General features: G+C 41.3%; 1 pseudogene; it reads left to right on the top strand.

Annotated features, from left to right (window-relative positions):
* The first annotated feature begins 1,257 nt into the window (after positions 1–1,257).
* LOC122910177 overlaps positions 1,258–20,317 on the top strand; it is a 38,494-nt pseudogene continuing 19,434 nt past the window's right edge.

Consider the following 20,317-nt stretch of genomic DNA (forward strand, 5'->3'; position numbering starts at 1 on the left):
GCATGTTGCTCTGAACAAATCAAGGTTGTAAGAACAAAGAAGAGAGTGTAGATGTGAACAATAAAAAATGCCTGTCACGGCAAAGCTTCATTGAGGAATGTGAATCATGCTTCCTAACTGCAGGATTTCTCAGCGCCTTTAAAATTCCAGGGAGAGATAATGTATTCATCCACAGATAAAGCTCTTTTTGCCATGGTTGTGTCTCAGGAATACCGTTTTACTGCACATGTTTCAGGAAGCACAGAACAAGCACAATCATTCTCTCTAATACTTTCAGAGAAAAATTTTATCTGACTCCACAGTGGATTCGTTAAGGTGTTTATGTTACTGTAATGTAATAAGAATGACAGATTTAATGACTTTCATGAAAATTGCATCATTATTCTTTCCATTTCCACATCCAAAAAGCTTCTTTCTCTTTTTTCTCTTTCACAGTACTTCTTTTTCTTCCCTGAATTCTTTCCACTGAATCTTCACCCTTAACATTTTTTAATATGTTATTTATTTACTTATTGAGAGAGAGTAAGAGTGAGAGAATGAGAGAGCACAAGCTGGGAGAGCGGCAGAGGGAGTGACAGAGGGAGAGGGAGAGATCCCAGGACTCTGGGATCATGATCTGAATCAAAGGCAGACACCTAACCAAGTGAACCATCCAGGCGCCCCTCCACTTAACATTTATAAGTATTTTCTTCTAGTGTTTTTTTGCATGCATGGGTATATGTAGTTTTATAAATAGTTGAGGTAATGTGCTTCTATGCAGGAGGAATAATGATGTTTTGGATTTTTTTTCCCTTTCCATTCCCCATTCTAAGACTGGAAATACACAGAGATTAATATAAGAACTTGTGGATCACTGTGGTTGATATTCCTCCCTTCTCTTGGCTGATGCACAGTGGGTAGAAAGCTCAGAGATAAGAAATAGATACAGCTACTGTGACAGAGATGCAAAATAATAGTTACTTTATTAAGATGAAAATGTGTTGGAGTACCTGGGGGGCTCAGCCGATTGTGTGTCTGCCTTTGGCTCAGGTCATGATCCCAGGGTTCTGGGATCAACCCTTGCACCTGTACTGGGTTCCCTGCTCATCAGGGAGCCTGGTTCTCCCTCTCTCTCTGCCTGCCACTCCCCCTACTTGAGTGTACTCTCTTTCTCTTTCTCTCACTCTCTATCTCAAAGAAATAAATAAAATCTTTTTAAAAAGATGAAAATGTGTCTCCACATAAAAGTCCAATCTTGGCTCGGGTGGCCCAAGCAAGATGGGTCAGCGTAGTGGTGGTCATGGTCCTGGAGGTAGCAAGAAGGATGACAAAGAAACAGAAAAGAAATATGAACCTTGTGTACCAACTAGAGTTGTGAAAAGAAGGCAACAAAGGGATCAGATACTTACTTGTCAGCAAACTGCCATTGATAACCCTCACATTCAGTGCCAGTTAAAATTATTAAAGTTAGAGGAGGAAGAATTCATTAGAGGGATGCCTGGGTGGCTCAGTTGGTTAAGCAGCTGCCTTCGGCTCAGGTCATGATCCCGGCGTCCTGGGATCGAGTCCCACATCGGGCTCCTTGCTCGGCAGGGAGCCTGCTTCTCCCTCTGCCTCTGCCTGCCTCTCTGCTTGTGCTCGCTCTCTCTCCCTCTCTCTCTGACAAATAAATAAATAAAATCTTTTAAAAAAAAAAGAATTCATTAGAAATCAGGAATAAATGAAGCTTTTAGGAGAAAAGCAAGGAGGAAAGATCAAAGGTGAATGATCTGAGGGCAGCCAGTTCCTACACAATGTTGGTAGGAGCCTTGGAAGAGGTCAGTGATGATCAAAGACATGCCATTGTGTCTACATCTGTGCGCTGAGAACACCACATCAGCATTTTTCATTCATAGACAACAGTCTGCTGGAACCCAGCTGCTCGGCCCTGTTCAACCACAAGGTACATGCTGTGATGCGGTGACGTGGATCCTGTGGTCACAGCGACAAAGGTGAAAAGTCCCTCCAGGAGATCTGTGCTGTTACTGGGGGGTCGGACTACCAAATAGGGAAATCGAGGAATCTGTGGCTTTCCTCTTGCTCATTCGGAATATTATGAAAAAAAAAAAAAAACCAGGTATAAAGCCCTAAGGAAGTCATTCTGTATGGTCCACTTGGCACAGGTAAAATCTTACTAGCCAAAGCAATAGCAAACCAAACCTCAACCACTTTCTTGAGCATAGCTGGCTCTGAATGACTCAGAAGTACCTAGGTGATTGACCCAGACTTTCACAGGAATTGTGTCAAGATGCTGAAGAACATGTATCATTCATCATTTTTTTAAGATTTTATTTATTCATTTGCCAGAGAGAGATTACAAGTAGGCAGAGAGGCAGGCAGAGAGAGAGAGGAGGAAGCAGGCTCCCTGCTGAGCAGAGAGCCCGACACAGACTCGATCCCAGGACCCCGAGATCATGACCTGAGCCGAAGGCAGCGGCTTAACCCACTGAGCCACCCAGGTGCCCCTCATTCATCATTTTTATTGATGAAATTGATGCTATTGGAACAAAAGAATATTACTCAGATTCTGGGGTGACAGAGAAATTCAGCCAACAATACTAGAGCTGTGGAAGCAGTTGAATAGATTTAATTCAAGGGAAGACATGCGCGTTATCGTGGCCACAAACCAAGTAAAAAATTGCCATCAGGCACTTATCAGATCAGGCCGCACTGACAGGGAGAGCAAGGTCCCCCTGCCCAGTGAAAGGACCAAGAAGGATGATTCATGCAAGCAGGACGATGCTGGCTGCTGCTGATGTAACCATAGGCGACTTGATCATGGCTAAAGCTGACCTCCCTGGTGTTGACAACAAGGCCATCTGTATAGAAGCTAGTCTGATGGCCTCGAGAGAACGTAGAATGAAAGTAACAAATGGAGACTTCAAAGAAAAAAATCTAAAAATTTGGGGGGGGTTATTTTTTAAAAATTGTATTTATTTGATAGAAGTCACAGCGAGAGAGGGAACACAAGCAGGGAGAGTGGGAGAGGGAGAAGCAGGCTTCGCGCTGAGTGGGGAGCCTGCTGTGGGGCTTGATCCCAGGACCCTGGGATCATGACCTGAGCTGAGGGCAGACGCTTAATGACTGAGCCACCCAGGTGCCTCTAAAAGTGTTTTTATGAAAAACAAGAAGGTACCCTTGAGTGGCTCTGTCTTTAGTGAACCACAGTTGCCTTCAAAGAAATGGGTAGGATTGTCTCAGCCCCTCAGAGAGATATGAGTGGGGAGGCGCCCAAAGGAATACATATTCCAGTTGATCTTTCTTAGCAAAACATCCTATGTATCTTTGAAAATGTTTTTTAGGAAAAAAAAAAAAAAGAAAATGTTTTTTAGGTACACCTGGGTGGCTCAGTGGGTTAAGCCTCTGCCTTCAGCTCAGGTCATGATCTCGGGGTCCTGGAATCGAGCCCCACATTGAGCTCTCTGCTCAGCGGGGAGCCTGCTTCCCCACCCCCCGCCTGGACCTCTGCCTCCTTGTGCTCTCTCTGTCAAATAAATAAAATCTTTTAAAAAATGTTTTTTACTCAAGTATAATTAATGTGTGTGTTGTATTAGTTTCAGTACTATGATACAGTGATTCAGTAATTCTGTACATTACTCAGTGCTCATCATATTATGTGTACTCTTAATCCTCTTTACCCATCATACTTTGTATCTTTTAGAACATGGTATGTAGGATGCCTTTGGGCTGCTTTCATCTTTTGGTTATAAACAATGCTCTCTTTCAAATAAAGTGTGCTCTTTCTCAAAAAAAAAGAAAAAATCCAAGATTTTCAACAGCTTTTTTTTTGAAGGTTTTATTTATTTATTTGAGAGACAGAGAATATGTGGGTGGGAGGGACAGAGGGAGAGAGAGAGAAGCAGAATCCCCGCTGAGCAAGCAGCCTGATGTGAGGCTCAATCCCAGGACCCAGAGATTACAACCTGAGCAGAAGGCAGATGCGCAACTGACAAGCCACCTAGATGCCCCTTTTAACAGCCTTGATTCAAGAAATCAGTAGGTACCTAGGTTCCATCTGACTTATAGCTTTTCATCTCCAAGGAGTTGTCATCATCTAAATAGTCTAATACCGGTTGCCACCACATCCAACTCTAGCCAGGCTTAAGTGGGGAGAGAGAAAAGGAGGTACACTCCTTATTTTTAAGAATATGACCTAGAAGTTTTTCACCCATTGCCCACCACTAAGTGCCTTTATTCTGAGCATCTATGTATTTAAATAAAAATTTGAGGATCCTGTTATAGTAAGAGGGAGGCCAAGATCTTTGCTCCCCTAAAGTCTATATTCTTTTGGGGGAACATGAGGAAGAAACAAATAACATGTTAGGCAATGACAAATGCTAATAAGAAAACAAAAGCAGGTAGTGGGATAGAAATGAAGATGGCACTTTAGATAAGGTGCTCAGGAAAGACCTCCTTGAGAAGGGGATGAATAATCAAAGATAAGAAGGAAGTGTGCTCCTGGAAGAAGGAATAGCAAATATAAATGCTTTGAGGTGGGAATGTGCTTGGCATATTTGAGAAACAGCATGGTGTGGGCTGTGTTCCTAGAATTTGTTGAAATCAGAAAAGTGTTAACCAAATCACAGAGAACCCTGCAGGCTAGGATACTTTTTTTTAAGATTTTACTTATTTATTTATCTGAGAGAGTGAGTGAGAGAGCACAAGCAGGGAGAGAGGCACAGGGAGAAGGAGGAATAGGCTCCCTGCTGAGCAGGGAGCCCTATGCAGGACCCTGAGATCAGGACCCCAGCTGAAGGCAGACACTTAACTGATTGAGCAACCCAGGTGCCCCGGGTTGATATTTTTTGAAGATCACTATATTAACAAGTTATAAAATCTACATTCTGTGGATCAAAGATGTAAGAGGTAAGACTATATATAAAACCCTTAGGAGAAAACAAAGCCCAACATCCTTTTGACAGTGGACTCAACCATGATTTTGTGGATATAAAACAAAAGGTGTAGGCAATAAATTGGACTTCATCAAAATTTAAACATAGAATTACTATATGATTCAACAATTCCACTTATGAGTATATTGCCAAAGAATTGAATACAAGTACTCAAACAATTTTTGTACACCAGTGTTCATAGTAGTACTATTTACAAGAGCCAAAAATGGCCCAAATAATTGACCCAAATGTCCATCACTGAATGAATGGATAAACAAAATTTAGTATATTCATATAATATTATAGAATATTACTTATCCTTAAAAAGGAAGGAAATTCTAACACATGCTAAAACACTGATGAAACTTGAGGGAAGTGCACTAAACAAAATAAGCCAAAAGGATGAAAGAAAAAACACTGCATGTGTTGGGAGGAAAAAACTATCTTCCACCATTCTAGGTTCTTTGGCTGGTAAGTTGATATAAAACAGATTAACAAGAAAGAAACATTTACTCACATACATAGAGAAAGTCCTTCAGAACATGAGACCCAAAGACAAGCCCATCAGTTGAGGATTTTATGCCATCCTGAACTAAGTAATGGGATAGGGGCCTGGGGCTTCAAAGGGAAGGAAGGTCACAGGACAATAAGAAGAAAAAATGTCTGGTCATTAGACGCTTGCCCTGCCCTACGGATAGGACTTTCAAATAAAAATTTATCTCTGGTAATAGCTCTCTTTATGGACCAGGTCCCCTATTTAAATCCTTTTAGGTGATTTGGGAGAAATAAAAGTTTTTCTTGAGTCTGCCTTCAACTCAAAATAACCCACCAGCCAAAATGGCATATTTCACAGTCACAGTCTGCCCCTCCCCCCAGTCCCACCTTGGAAATTTCCCCAAGAAGTTTCACAATCCTGAAATTGAGTTGGTAGATTGCTCCATCTCACTGAACCACTCTCTTAATACTGAGAATAGGTCAGTTCAGTTAAACAGTTCTGTCTCTCAGTTCAGGAGGTGGTGATTCAGGTGGGCCCCCAAAGTTAGGGCTGTGTTACAAGAGGCATTTCTATGGAAACAAAAGAAAAACAATGATTAATGATTGGAACAGATTATAAACCCAGTCTCTGAGTTCTGAAGGCAGTGAGACAGGACGATTTCTAGAGGCCTGGCTCAAAATTTCTTCAGGCAGAGGCAATCTGACAGATTTTTCTGAGTTGTACTTTGAATGTCACTGGTGATCATACTGAGGGGTCACATTGCAACAGGTCTGATTGTCCATACATGAGCTGTTGTGGTGATTTCTCTGAAGTTCATATCAGGTTGTCCAACTTTAGCTTTCATGGCTTCAGAAAAATGACAGTTTTAGTTCTCAAGGATTCCATATCAGAAGGATAGGAGGAAAGCTGGAAACATTCTTTTGGAGAATTTAGTCAAAAATTGGAGGAAACTAGAAAAAGTCAAGATCCAGTTTACAGGTAGAAAACAAATTCTCAAAGAGAATTAACAGCACTAGAATTTGATATCCACAAAGGTGTATTAATGAAACATAATTTTCTCTCTACAATCACCCCCATTTTTATCAAAGATAACCACAGCAAGACTAATGCATCTGCAAACCAAGTCTAATTTCAATCTGCTTGGCCTGATCATATACATAAGTGCAGCAAGAATAGTGATTGACCTTGTAGGCTCTTTTAAATCTACTTTGCTGGAACTTTTCATAAGGAATCTTGGATTGAACTTTTCTTTTTCTATTTTTTTTATTATATTATATTAGTCACCATACTGTACATCATTAGTTCTTGATGTAGTGTTCAGAGTGATGGAGCCAGAGAGCACAAGTAGGGGAATGGCAGAGGGAACGGGAGAATCAGGCTCCCCACTGAGCAAGGAACCTGATGTGGGGCTGGATCCAGGCCCCTGGGATCATGACCCGAGCTGAAGACAGACACCCAACTGACTGAGCCACCCTGGCATCCCTCAGATTGAACTTTTAAAAGCTTCTCTAGGTTAACAAGCCATACTAAGGACTAGCATCATGTTGTAGCTGCAGTACCTATAGATTTGGGTGAATTCCTCTTTTTTTGAGATTTTCAGAATATCCTAAAAGTCCTGCACCTGCCAGGATGTGACCTTCCTTATTCACCTGGTAAGCCTCCCAGGAACCCTGTAAGCAAGGTACCAGGCCAATTTTTCCATGGGGCTTTATTGGCTCCATAAAGTCAGTGTTAGTCCCTTAAAGCTGTCTGGTCATGGGGGCACCTAGCTGGCTCAGACAGAGAGAGGAGCATCTGACTCTTGATCTCAGGATCGTGAGTTCAAGCCCCACATTTGGCGTAGAGATCACTTAGAAAAAAAAACTTTAAAGAAATGTTGTCTGGTCATATCAGAGTCCTTGTACACCTCTCTCAAATGTGACATTCCAGTCAAAGCCTTGGTAATATAATCTATGTTTCCAATTGTGTCCTGTTACAAGGAGAACAGACTCTTATTGACCTTATGCAAATAATTCTGTTGCCATGAAAATAAGAATACTCACTCACTAGGAGTTACCAAATTCTAGACTGATCAGGTAGGGAGAAAAGTTGTTCCATCTTTGTTTACAAAGATATATCTTACCAAGTTGTTGAGAACTTGAGAGAAAAGAGAAAAAGGTTTCCTTAAATCTCAAGAAACAAAAATCCATAAAATGTTCCCCAAAAGTCATAAAAATTTTAATCATTCATTTCCAAATAATTTTTTTGCTTTAACCAAATCTACTTTATTTAATTTTTTTAAATCACAAATTCCTTTTTTAAATTATTTTTTAATTTAAATTCAATTAACATACAATGTATTATTTGTTTCAGGGGTACAGGTCTATGATTCAACAGTTGTATATAATACACAGTGCTCATTACAACACATGCCCTCCCCAATATCCATTACCCCGTTATCCCATCCCCCCACCACCCTCCCCTCCAGCAACCCTCAGTTTGTTTCTTGAGGTTAAAAGTCTCTTATGGTTTGTCTCCCTCTCTGGTTTCATCTTGTTTCATTTTTTTCCTCTCTTCCCCCATGATCCTCTGCTTTGTTTCTTAAATTCCAAATATCGGTGAGATCATATGATAATTGTCTGTCTCTGACTGATTTATTTCACTTAGCATAATACCCTCTAGTTCCACCTACTTTGTTGCAAAGGGTGAGATTTCATTTTTTGATGACTGTGTAATATTTGGGGTGTGTGTGTTTGTGTGTGTGTATACCACATCTTCTTTATCCATCCATCTGTAGATGGATATCTAGGTTCTTTCCATAGTTTGGCTATTGTGGGCATTGCTGCTATGAACATTGGGGTGCGGGTGCCCCTTCGGATCACTACATTTGTATCTTTAGGGTAAATACCCAGTAGTGCGATTGCTGGGCCATAGGGTAGCTCTATTTTCAACTTTTTTTTTTTTAAAGATTATTTATTTATTTATTTGACAGAGAGAGATCACAAGCAGACAGAGAGGCAGGCAGAGAGAGAGATAGAGGGAAGCAGGCTCCCTGCTGAGCAGAAAGCCCGATGCGGGACTCGATCCCACGACCCTGGGATCATGACCTGAGCCGAAGGCAGCAGCTTAACCCACTAAGCCACCCAGGTGCCCCTCTATTTTCAACTTTTTGAGGGACCTCCATGCTGTTTTCCAGAGTGGGTTGCACCAGCTTGCATTCCCATCATTCCAAATAATTAATACTTGTTCTACCTGAATCCAGTTTTTCATTGCCTCTGGAAATTCTTACCCAGCACAGTTTCGTTTTGTTTTGGTAAAGGTTGTATTGTATTGTATTGTATTGTATTGTATTTTACCTTATTTTATAGTAGGCTCCACACCCAGCATGGAGCTTCAACTCACAAGGCTGGGAACAAGAGTTACATGACCTACCCTCTCTCTCTCTCAAATAAATAAATTTTCTAAAAATTAAAAAAAATTTTTTTAAGGGGCACAAAGGTGGCTCAGGTGGTTAAGTGTCTACCTTCAGCTCAGGTCATGATCCTAGGGTCATGAGATCGAGTCCCACCTTGGGCTCCCTGCTCAGTGGAGAGTCTGGTTCTCCCTCTCCCTCTATCCCTCCCTCTGCTTGCGTTCTCTCTCTCTCTCAAAAAATATTTTTAAAATTTCTTAAAATTAAGAGAAAACTACTGACTGAGCCAGCCAGAGGCCCCCATTACCCAGCCCAGTTTTATAGTCTCAAGTTATCAGAAACCTGAACTTGTCAAGGGTTCTTCCCTTAAATCTCCTTGAAGAAGTACTTTTTCAAGACTACTCTGCAGAGCATCAGAGTAAAACAACTATCTGTAAATGACAAAAGCATTTTAAATGCCCATATTGTTAAAGATCTGATGAGCGAGCATTCATTATTGTGGAATTAACACATAAGTGTGGTTATTTGTATGACGTAAAATATTTTAAGGTAGTAACTAGAATTATTATTTTTTTTAAAGATTTATTTATTTATTTGTCAGAGAGAGAGAGAGAGAGCACAAGCAGGCAGAGTGGCAGGCACAGGCGGAGAGAGAAGCAGGCTCCCCGCTGAGCAAGGAGCCCGATGTGGGACTCGATCCCAGGACCCCGGGATCATGACCTGAGCTGAAGGCAGTGGCTTAACCAACTGAGCCACCCAGGCATCCCAGTAACTAGAATTATGACTGGTAATACTGGTACATATAAGAATTTTAGGAATTTCATACGATTTCTAGAATACTGATATTAATAATATCAATAACATACAATATAATCTAAGAAGGTTTATCATCATTAATTTGATAATTCTTTCCCTGTAATTTAACATACTAAAGAAGCCCGGTTGGTATTAACAGCTCTCTTTTTGTAGGGAGAGAGAACAAATCTTTTGAGATACTCCAGGACCCTCTGGAAGTGCTCAAAACTTAGTTTGAGGTCAAAACATATTTTTTAAGTTTTCTTTATTTTAGAGAAAGAGAGAGAGCAAGTGCGAGTGGGAGAGGGTGAGGGAGAAAGACTCTTCGGCAGACTCCACACCGAGCAGGGAACCCAATGCAGAGCTCGATCCCTGAGATCATGAGCTGAGCTGAAACCAAAAGTTGGATGCTCATCCACCCGGGCCACCCAGGTGGTTCTGCAGTCAAAAAAGATTGTGCTGGGGTGCCTGGGTGGCTCAGTGGGTTAAGCCGCTGCCTTCGGCTCAGGTCATGATCTCAGGGTCCTGGGATCGAGTCCCGCATCGGGCTCTCTGCTCAGCAGGGAGCCTGCTTCCCTCTCTCTCTCTCTGCCTGCCTCTCCATCTACTTGTGATTTCTCTCTGTCAAATAAATAAATAAAATCTTTAAAAAAAAAAAAGATTGTGCTGAGAATTTGATTCCGGAGACTTTGTCAAAAATATCAAGTAGGGGGCGCCTGGGTGGCTCAGTGGGTTAAAGCCTCTGCCTTCAGCTCAGGTCATGATCTCAGGGTCCTGGGATCGAGGCCCACATCGGGCTCTCTACTCAGCAGGGAGTCTGCTTCCTCCTCTCTCTGCCTGCCTCTCTGCCTACTTGTGATCTCTCTCTCTCTCTGTCAAATAAATAAATAAAAGCTTCAAAAAAAATATCAAGTGCTTTGGACACTTAACCAAATAGGATCACAGATCACTATGAAACAATAATAATCTATTGAACCAAAGTGACGAAAGATATTAAGGGCAAATACAAAATGTTATATAGTTCTGAGCAAAACCAATGAAAGACATAGTAAAGCACAGAAAACTATTTTGGTAAAACACAGACTCTCCGCTTTCTGTGCAGATTATTTAAAAGGTAAACTTCTTTTGCTGTCTGTTACCAATAGCATACCAAAAGTCCAAGAAAACTTTGTCCTTTTTAGAAAGAGAAAACCAACTCTAATTTTGCACCAGCTTTTTTTTTTTTTAATATTAAAACTCACTTAACTGGGGCGCCTGGGTGGCTCAGTCAGTTAATTGGCAGATTCTTGGTTTTGGCTCTAGTCATGATCTCAAGGTCATGAGATTAAGCCTCTGTCTGACTTTGCATTTAGCAGGGAATCTGCTTGGGATTCTCTCTCTCTGCCCCTCCCCCTCTGCTAACATGGACATTCTCTCTCTCTCTCTCCCCCCACACTCAAAATAAATAAATCTTTAAAAAATAAAATAAAATACAGGACACCTGGATGGCTCAGATCATGATTCCAGGGTCAAGGGATGGAGTCCTGCATCAAACTCTATGCTCAGCTGGTGGCCTGCTTCTCCCTCTGCCTGCTCTGCCTGCCACTCTCCCTGCTTGTGCTCTCTCTCTCTGACAAATAAATAAATAAGTAAAATATTTTTAAAATAATGATAAAATTAAATTAAATTCAACTTAATTAAATTTAATTAATTAAATTAAATGTTAATTAATTGTTAGCAAGTTTGACCACCCATTAAAATTTCTTTCCAAAGATTGCTTTTCCACAAACCTACAACTTTCTTTTCCTTCAACAAAAATTCATCTCCTTTTCTTATACCATCTCTTACCAAAAACATACATCCTACTTTCCTTGCACATGAAGATATTTCCCTTATTATTTCTAGTAACTTTAACTACATATGTTAATTAGAATTCTTAACCCTTATAAGTCTTGATTTCTAGTGAAAACTAAGAATAAGCAATTTTGAATTGTATTATACTTGTATTCTTTAGATTGGCAAATTTATGAATACATTTCATAATTTCTGGAAACATACGCTTCTTCACAGTATAATCTTTCAACATGACACAAGACATGTTTACCAAAAGACCCAAATATCTTTAATTCCATTAAAAAAAATTCAACTGAGTAAAATTTGAACATCTGATTAGAAAGTTTCATGAATAGAACAGTATCCAAGGAGCTATACAAAATGGAAGGTTTTGGGGGCACCTGGATGGCTCAGTCAGTTGGGTATCCAACTCTTGATTTCAGCTCAGGTCATGATCTCAGGGATGTGGGATGGAGCCCCACATCAGTCTCCGTGCTCAGGGAGGAGTCTGCCTGGATTCTCTCTCTCCCTCTACCCCTCCCTTCTGTGCACTCTCTCTCCCTCCAAAATAAATAAATAAATCTTTTTTTTTTTTAAAGGAAGGCTTTTATAGGCAGGAGATAAAATAATTAATATTCAGTATTATGGGGCAGCTTGGTGGCTCAGTTGGGTAAGCATCTGCCTTGAGGTCAGGTCATGACCCCAGGGTCCTGGGATCCAGCCCCACATTGGGTTCCCTGCTTAGTGGTGAACCTGCTTCTCCCTCTCTCTCCCTCTGCTGCTCCCCTTACTTGTGCATGCTCTGAGTCTCTCTCTATCAAATAAATAAATTAAATCTTTTAAAAATGCATTCAATATTTTATCTCATTTGGAAATGATCTAGATATTTGATGACTATACATCATTTAATTTAACATAGCAAAACCAGTTTTTTTTAAAGATTTTATTTATTTATTTGACAGACGGAGATCACAGAGAAGGAGACAGAGAGAGAGAAGGAAGCAGACTCCCCGCTGAGCAGAGAGCCTGATGCGGGGCTCGATTCCAGGACCCTGGGATCATGACCGGAGCAGAAGGCAGAGGCTTTAACCCACTGAGCCACCCAGGTGCCCCCAAAACTAGTTTTAAGATACCAAAAAAATTGGGGAAAGTATTTAAGTAGACATAACATAAAACATAAGTATTGGGGGGGTGGGAGGTTGGGGTACCAGGTGGTGGGTATTATAGAGGGCACGGCTTGCATGGAGCACTGGGTGTGGTGAAAAAATAATGAATACTGTTTTTCTGAAAATAAATAAATTGGGGGAAAAAAAAGAAGGTGGGATACCATCTTCATTGTAGAAAAAGTTAAAAAAAACATAAGTATTGATGGAATGCTGATTTATAAACTGTTATCTTACATCTATTTAATTCACTTGTTCTTAACAATTATGCTTAGAAAGGAAAATTTCATGAAACATTAAAAAGGGAACCATCACCTTAAATTATCTTTCTTGATGACAAATTCTGGAATGGAGATGGCATGAGGTTTTTTGACTTTTGGTAAACCTAGGTAGAATAAAAATATATTTTATGCTGATAACTCTGAAGGTATGGCTATTTTAATTAAGCCAACAAACTTAAACTAGCTTTAATACTAAATATATTTCCAGATCAATTGAACATAAAAATTATTTGGGTTACTTTCTGTTGTATTTCTAAGAACTTAATTATATAAGCATTTCATTTTCTTTAAAACAATTAAATAAAGTTCTTTTACAAGTTAATTTTAGTGATACCACCCACAGGGATAAAATGCCACATATCTACAATATACATATTTGGACACATGAAAATACAGACACAGAAACCTTATAGTCTCATTTTTAAATTTTAGCCATGAAATAGATATGATAATGTAAAAATCACGTTATAAAAGAACAATTGGGATAAGTCTGTCTTCTCAGATGGTTAAAGCCTTTTAGAACACACTTAAGATTTTTATTTGTTGGGGTGCCTGGGTGGCTCAATCGTTACACATCTGCCTTCAGCTCAGGTCATGATCCCAGGGACCTGGAATTGAGACCTGCATTGGGCACCCCGCTCAGCGGGAAGTCTGCTTCTCCCTCTCCCACTCCCCCTGCTTGTGTTCCCTCTCTTGGTCTTTCTCTCTCTGTCAAATAAATAAAATCTTTTAAAAAATGATTTTTGTTTGTTCTTTTTTTTTTTTAAAGATTTTATTTATTTATTTGACAGAGAGAAATCACAAGTAGATGGAGAGGCAGGCAGAGAGAAAGAAGCAGGCTTCCTGCTGAGCAGAGAGCCCGATGCGGGCCTTGATCCCAGGACCCTGAGATCATGACCTGAGCCGAAGGCAGCGGCTTAACCCACTGAGCCACCCAGGCGCCCGATTTTTGTTTGTTCTTGACAAGTAGTCTTAATGTGAATTCTTTCAAGAATTTTGGTTTCCTATAAATAAAACCTTGAAAAAGAAAAGAAAAGAAAAAAGGGGGAAAAAAGAACTTTAGTTTCCTAAAGTAAGAATTCCTATAGTACTTAGGTTTCTGGATTGGTAAAAAGGAATAGGTGGGGTTTGAAATGCCTCTAGAGCTGTATTTCTAGTTTTTCATAGATTTGTAAGGTAAGGACAGTCATCCTTAATTCCTCAAAGAATTGATTTGTAGTCTGTATAATGAAGGACTGACACACCCATACACCTTTATTAGAATGTTTTTCTTTCCCTCGGGGTACATAATTTTATTCTACCTTAGGAGATAAGGTCTGAAACAAACAAAAAAATACTTCCTTTTAAATATAGGCATGCTTCATTTATCGTGCTGCACTCTATTATGCCTCTCAGATACTGTCGTTTTTACAAATTAGAGATCCGAGGCCACCCTGGCATTGAGCAAGTCTGTTGGCACCTTGCCCACTTCATGTCTCTGTGTCACATTTTGGTAATTCTTAAAATACGTCAAACTGTCTCATTATTATTATGTTTGTTATGGTGATCTGCGGTCTGTGATCTATGGTGTTACTACTGTAATTGTTTTGGAGCGCCACAAAATGCACCCACGTAAGGCAATAAATTTAATTGACAAGTGTCGTGTGTGTTCTTGACTCGTCCACCAACCAGCCATTGCCCCCGATCTCTTTCTCTGTCTCCTCGGTTCACCCTATTCCTTGAGCACAACACACTTGAAATGAGGCCAGTTAATAAACCTACAATGGCTTCCAAGTGTTCAAGTGAAAAAAGAGTCACACATCTCTCATTTTAAGTCAAAAGCTAGAAATGAATCAGCTTCATGATCATGGACTGTCGAAAGCTGGGATAGAGGCTGGAAGCTAGGACTCTTATGCTTAACAGTCAGAGTTATGAATGCAAAAGAAAATTTCTTGAAGGAAACAAAAAAGTACTACTCCAATAAATCTGTGAATGATAAGAAAGCAAAAAAGCCTTATTTTGATACAGAGAAAGTTTTAGTTGTCTGGATGAAAGATCAAACCACCACAACATTCCCTTAACCAGAGCCTCACAGAGAGCAAGGCCCTCTCCCTGTCATTCTGTGAAGGCTGAGCGAGGTGCAGAAGCTGCAGAAGAGAAGTGTGAAGCTGGCAGAGGTGGTTCATGAGGGTGAAGGAGAGAAGCCGTCTCCGTGACAGAAAAGAGCAAGTGAAGCAGCCAGTGCTGGTGCAGAAGCTGCAGCACATCGCCCAGATCTCGCTGAGATCATGAATGAAGGTGGCCGCCCTAAACAACAGATTTCCAGTGCAGGTGAAACAGCCTTCTAGTGCAAGAAGAGGCCATCGAGGACCCTCAGAGCTAGAGAGAAGTCAGTGCCTGGCATCAGAGCTTCAAAGGACAGAACAAACTGACTCTCTTGTTAGAGGCTCATGCAGCTCAATGATGGTAAGTTGAACCAATGCTCATTTACCACGTGGAAAATCCTAGGGCCCTTAAGAATTAGGCTAAATCAGGCAAGTGGCTGGCTCAGTTGGTTGGGCGACTGCCTTCCACTCAGGTCCTGTTAGTCACATGTGGCTGATTAATTTTTTTTTTTTTTAGAGATTTTATTTATTTATTTGACAGAGAGAGATGACAAGCAGGCAGAGAGTCAGGCAGAGAGAGAGAGGGAGAAGCAGGCTCCCTGCTGAGCAGAGAGCCTGATGCGAGGCTCGATCCCAGGACCCTGAGATCATGACCTGAGCCGAAGGCAGCGGCTTAACCCACTGAGCCACCCAGGCGCCCCCTCCACTCAGGTCCTGATCCCAGAGTCCCAGGGCTAAGTCCTGCATAGGGCTCCCTGCTGAGCAGGGAGTCTGCTTCTCCCTCTGTCCCTCCCCACTCTTGTGCTCTCTCCCTCCCTCTCTCTTTCAAATAAACAAAATCTTTAAAAAAATTATGCTAATCAACTCTGACTTGCTTTATAAATGGAGCAAAAGGCCCAAATGAAAGCACTTTTGTCTACAACATAGTTTACTGGATTTTTCAAGCCCACTATTGAGACCTACTGCTCGGAAAAGAAGACTTCTTTCAAAATATGACTGCTCATTGACATGCACCTGGTCACGCAAGAGCTCCAATGGAGAGATACGATGAGATGCTGTTTTCATGCCTGCTAACACAATGTCTGTTCTGCAGCCCAGGGATCAGGGGGTGATTTCAACTTTCAAGTCTGTTATTTAAGAAGTACACCATGTAAAGCTATAGTTGCCATAGATAATGGATCTGGTGGAGCTGGGCAAAAATCAACTGAAAACTTTCTGGAAAGGATTCACCATTCTAGATGCCATTAAGAATGTTTGTGATTCTTGGGGCACCTGGGTGGCTCAGTGGGTTAAGCGTCCACCTTCAGCTCAGGTCATGATCCCATGGTCTTTGGATTGAGTCCCACATTAGGCTCCCCACTGCTTCTCCCTCTCCTCTCCCCTTGGTTGTGTGCTCACGCTCTTTCTTTGTCAAATAAATAAAGTCTTTTTTAAAAAATGGAACACTTGTGGGGCGCCTGGGTGGCTCAGTGGGTTAAGCCGCTGCCTTCGGCTCAGGTCATGATCTCAGGGTCCTGGGATCGAGTCCCACGTCGGGCTCTCTGCTCAGCAGGGAGCCTGCTTCCTCCTCTCTCTCTCTGCCTGCCTCTCTGCCTACTTGTGATCTCTCTCTGTCAAATAAATAAATAAAATCTTTTAAAAAAAATGGAACACTTGTGATTCATGGGAAGCAGTCAGAAAATCAATATTAACTGGAGTTTGGAAGAAGTTGACTGCAATCCTCATGACCTTGAGGGACCAAGACTTCAGGGGACGAAGTAAGTGCGGGTGGGGTGGAAATAGCATCTTAAAGGGATGAGGATTTGCTCTTTATGGATGATGAAAAAAGTGGTCTCCTGAGATGGAATCTACTCCTGGTGGAGATGCTGTGAAGATCGTTAAAATAACAACAAAGGAGTTAGAATATTACATGAACTTAGTTGATAAGGCAGTGTCATGATTTGAGATGATTAACTACAGTTTTGAGAGAATTTCTACTCTGGGTAAAATGTTGCCAAACAGCATCTTGTGCTACAGAAAAATGGTTTGTGAAAGGGCGAGTCAATCGATGTGGCATTGTTGTCTTATTTTAAGAAGTTGCTATAGTGAACTCCGCCTTGGACAACCACCACCCAGATCAGTCAGCAGCCATCGACATCGAGTCAAGACCATCCACCAACAATAAGATTATGACTCCCCAAAAGCTCAGGTGATGGGTAACATTTTTTAGCAATAAAATATTTTTAATTAGGTATGTACATTTTTTAACATAGTGCACATTTAATAGACTGAAGGATAGTGTAAATGTAACTTTTACATTCACTGGGAAGTGAAAAAAATCATTGGACTGTATTGTGATATTCACTTTATTGTTGAGGTCTGGAATCAAACCTGCAGTATCTCCAAGGTATGCCTGTATTGTGTCAGTTTTCAGCCAGAACAAACAGTAAATATTCCTGACAGTATTAAATTCCCTCCTTTGATGTAAAAGGGGCCCCCGAAGAGAGTGCAAAGGATATCCCCTTCCCAAGATCCAGAGTCACTCCCACAGGTAACCAAAAGAAGGACAACCCAGGCAGGCAGAAAGCCAAACCAAGTTCTTAGGACACAAAACTAGGCAAGCAAGAAGGTTATAATTATCCCTGGGGTGAAAGGATCAAAAATGAACAAGTCTGGATTTGCAAAGGAAGGGATAACATGAAATTTTATTTTCTGCCATCTTCGGAACATGAATTCTTTGGATGTGGTTCTAGAATATGCCTGCAAAGAACATTGGTAGGAAAGTTTGATGCTGTCAGAGCCTGACTGTACAGCCCACCAAACCAAGCCCTATTCCCTGTCCCAGGTGCTTCTGCTAAATTCACTTCTTGATTTTCAGCAGTTACATGAGTAACCAATATATCATGGGCCTGGAGATCAGACCAGAGTGGTCTCTGTAAATCTTGTGGGAAAAAGAAAGTTAAAATAGACAGACAGGGCCAGATATATATTTTTTTAAGATGTTATTTATTTATTTGACAGACAGATCTATCATAAGTGGGTGGAGAGGCAGGCAGAGAGAGAGGGGGAAGCAGGTTCCCTCCTGAGCAGAGAGCCGGATGCAGGGCTCAATCCCAGGACTCTGAGATCATGACCTGAGCCGAAGGCAGAGGCTTAACCCACTGAGCCACCTAGGCTCCCCAGGGCCAGATTTTAAGAAAAGAAATTCACATTGTGTTTGATTTTTGTTTTAAGTCTAGTTTGTGTTCTTTCATCTTAAGAGGGTTCCTAAGGTTATCCATTATAATTTTTTGTGCCTTCTTTTTGAGAGACAGTGTGCACAAGCAGGGGCGAGGAGCAGAGAGAGAAGCAGGCTCCCAGCTGAACAGGGAACTTATATGGGGCTTCATCCCAGGACCCTGGGATCATGACCTGAGCTGAATGACCATTCTCAACCACCTGAGCCATCCAGGCGCCCCCCGCAGTAAGCCTTTTTATGACCTAACCATGAACTCAGGAGGTGTTTCCAAAGGAGAGTACCAAAAAATGCTGCTCTAACAACATCCAAAAAGTTCACTCCCAAAGTTAGCCTGAAAAATATCTAGCTGCGAATGGGGTACACTCATATTTCTGTCCAGCCAAATTAGTGACAACAGACATTGAGACAACAAAGACCCCTTATGGACCAGGACCCCTTATGACAAATTCCCTTGAAAGCTGGTACACAGGACAAAGAGAATTTGCTTATCAGATCCACAGTGCATGGCTATCCACCAGTATATGCACCCTCCAGTTGGCAGAGACCACATAGAGAATATCCTCACTTTCCATAAAACCAAGCCCTCAAGACACAACACGGCAAAAGGGAAACCTCATTTGTTTTTTTTTTAAATGCACATTAACAGCTTTCATTAATCCTTGGGTCTCAGAGCCAGACTAGGAGGGATGTGCCCCAGGGTTAGGGATTGTGTGGTCGTTTACAGATTGCCTCATTACGCAGAATTTTTTTGAGCTTGACAGGTAACCTGTGGTCTGTCTAACCTGTTCTGTGACCAACTTATCCTAACACAGGAGTCTCTGAGTTAGGTGGCAATCACTCTTAATAGCTTTAAAGTGCTAGAGCCATGTGCCCCAATTTTGTGGCTTTGGCTGCCAAGATGTCCCTTAGCAACAGCCCTTCCTTTACTTCATGTGCACATTAACCCACAACAATGTTTGTCTAAGTGAACGCTGGTCTGGTGACCATAGAGTCACTGTACTGTGAGGCCAGGTCAAACAGCAGGCTTACAAACCTACGCCTGCTTTCTTCCCTATGGCTTTCTTCCTCGTGACAAATGACACAACCGAGACAGAGGAAATCAGTGACCATCTCTGGGAGAAAAAGGATCAACAAAAATCAAGAGTATTCCTAACAATTCTTTAGCAGAGTCAATAAAGCCAATGAACCAGTTACACAAATATTTTATTCCACTTACCTAAATTTAAAAAAGGAAAAAAGAGGGGAGAAGAAGAGTCACCACTCTCACGTCCACCAGTCCCTTTAGGCAGAGATCTGGGAGACTGAAGTGGTAAGAATTCTTACCTTCTGGTGATGCTTATCAGAGATCCCAGGCTCTCTCTGCTGCACCAGCCTCCAAGCAAGCAGAGTCCAGCTAGTGGTTCATCCTGCCAACTGTGCCAACTGTTGGGGAGGAAAAATCTTTCCTCTACCCTTTGCTGGTGAATTAATGTAAGACAGATTAACAAGAGGTAAGTATTTAATAACATACATATGGGGGCCCCACAAAGACCATTAGATTCCAAAGACAAGTAAGTCAGTTGAGGCTTATGTGCCTTCTTAAGCTAAGGAATGGGGTGGGGCCAGGGGGAACCTGGGGCTTCAAAGGGGAGGAGGATGATTCACAGGATGAGAAGAGCATATGTTAGGTAATTAGGTGTTTGCCTTGCTATACAGGTAAATACAGGTAAATATTTCAGTAAAAAGTTACCTTTGGTAATTGCTCTCTTTCTAGGCCAGGAGCACTATCTAAATTCCTTTAAATAGTTAAGGGAGAGGTAGAAGTTTTTATTGAGTCTGCTGGGTCTCCATTGCCTTCAGCTCAAAATAATCCACATGCCAAAGTGACATATTTTCTGATCATGTATTTTGCTCCCTCTCCTATGATTCCATTTACGTGAGGTTCCTAAAATAGTCAGATTCATAGAGTGAGTGGAACAGTAGTTAGCAAGCTCTGGGGAGGGTCAAATGGGAAGTTATTTGTTAATAGGTAAAGAGTTTTAGTACAGAATGATGGGAAAGTTCTGTGGGAGGATGGTGATGGTTGCAGAACGGTATGAATGTACTTAATGCCACTGAATTAAACACTTAGACATGGTCAAGATGGCAAATGTTATGTTACATGTTCTTTGCCTCAATAAAAATTTTAA

The sequence above is a fragment of the Neovison vison genome, chromosome 6 (assembly GCF_020171115.1).
Source record: "Neovison vison isolate M4711 chromosome 6, ASM_NN_V1, whole genome shotgun sequence".
NCBI classification, from domain to species: Eukaryota; Metazoa; Chordata; class Mammalia; order Carnivora; family Mustelidae; genus Neogale; species Neogale vison.